The following is a 2,098-nucleotide window of genomic DNA, read 5'->3' as shown; positions in this document are numbered from 1 at the left end:
ATATATCAAAATTTAGGGGAAAACAAAAACCAAACGTGCTTAAAAATAAATTTAGATTTTCACAAAATTATAAGAAAGTTGAATCAATTTGATGGAATTAATGTTATTATTAAAATCTTAAAAAATTTATTTCAAAATTTAAATAACAAAATCATCAACAAAATAAAGTAGGTCCTATTATTAAGAACGGATTTTTTTATAATATAAAATAAATATTATATTACCTTCGTAATATGCATATCATGTATTACTAAATAGATTTTAAAAAATGCATTTGTTATGTATCTAAAAACATGCATTTGTTATGGATAATAGATACATAAAATCACCATGCATGGTTGGCATAAAATTTGGTTGTAACAACTATTTGCCCTAAAGTATGATTTACTATTTATAATTTTCCATTTTTGCTCTCTTTAGCCATATGTATCATTTTAGAATAAAAAGAAATAAGTTATAATGATGAAACATCAAATGACAAGAATGAAGCATTGGAGGAAATCAATATTTGAATTTGATCAATGTAATGGAGGAAATCAATCACAAAATGTTATCTTTGTAGCAATTCCAATTGAGTAATCATCAAAGCTATCCAAAGAGTTCTTTAGCTTTGCAAATAGAGAATAACTCAATTCGGTCGATGGTATAGTCTCTAAATAGATTATTCTCTTGGAGAGTTTTTGTTGGTATTTGTACATGTGAAGCAGCTATCATAGTTGATTTGAGAACTGAAATGTCTACTGAAACTCTATACCATGTTTGAGAAATCAGATAGAATTGGCCATAATTGATCAGATCTTATCGTGATCAGCTTTGATCGATCTCGATTCTTGACTGGTATTTCTTTTATGGATCAATATGGACGAAGGGTAAAGCAATAAAAAAATTTGACTTTTAAATTAAAATTAGGGATATTATGTCAAATCCAATCCAATAGTCTCTTTGCTAGTCTTTAACAACAAAGAATCTCTTATCAAAACTCTTGTTAGTCTTTAACCACAAATGATAGCAAGTAAAATGGGTGGAATCTCTTCTCAACGAACTAGCGGAGAGATTTGGATGTAGTATTTTTGGCACATTTACATGTAGTTTTGGACTGATAACTCTTGTTTTTTGTACCTGCTGATTTTTTTTTTTTTTAATGAATTTAACCCTAATTTTGTGATCTTTAGATGTAATTGAAAATTTCAAATTGTGGGCTATATTATTTCAAAATTGTATCTCTCAATCGAGTAGTATTCATCACACATTTGATATTTATCTAGAAAATTTTTAAGAATAAAAATAGAAATATATATCACACAATACATTTCTATTGATGCACATACAAGGGCATCAATATGGATAATATTTTTTATTTCATTAGAGACATGACGGCAATTTCGGATGTTCTTTTGCCTGGACGCAATAGCCACGCAACCAGCTAGTAGACATCATTTTCCCATATTACTAATAGAACAAGGGAACTCTATCCATCTGCACCCCCTACCCCCGTACATAGCTGGTTCAAGGCATAGGGAATGCCAGAGCAATGGAGTTCTTTCCCCCTTTCTAATATTACTATTAAATTTTTATAATATTAATTTACTGAATATTGTTGTATATGAAGTTATGAACTAGGTATAGGATTCCTACGAAAAAAAGAACCAAGTATAGAATTTGAAACCAAATTGTATGAGAATCAGACGATGGAATCAAATAAGAACCGAAAATCAAACAAGTTCGATTTAAGTACTGATTTTCAGTATCAATTTTGATTCTCGATTTGATTTTAATTCAGACAACACTCCAGAAACTAACCAAATCAATTTACATCTCGAGCTTCGGCCCAGTGGGAACAGGGGTGACACATCACACCTAAAAGGCTCTGAGCCCAATGCGAACTAGTGATTTGACTAGGTCCCCACGGGGATCCAACTGTTTCCCTACACTTTTTTAGAGTTGCTTTTATAAATTGTTTGTCATGTGACAAATTTGGAGAGCAAGAACATTGGGATGTTAAGCATTTGAGTTGGGTTAGTTTGCAACTAATCCGTGGAGTTAGCTTCTGAGGGATGAGATTTTTACGAATTTACAAAATTAGACCATCTAACAAGGT

Source organism: Macadamia integrifolia, chromosome 11, assembly GCF_013358625.1.
Source record: "Macadamia integrifolia cultivar HAES 741 chromosome 11, SCU_Mint_v3, whole genome shotgun sequence".
NCBI classification, from domain to species: Eukaryota; Viridiplantae; Streptophyta; class Magnoliopsida; order Proteales; family Proteaceae; genus Macadamia; species Macadamia integrifolia.
The sequence above is the reverse complement of the archived record's forward strand: the minus strand, read 5'-3'. Positions refer to the sequence as shown.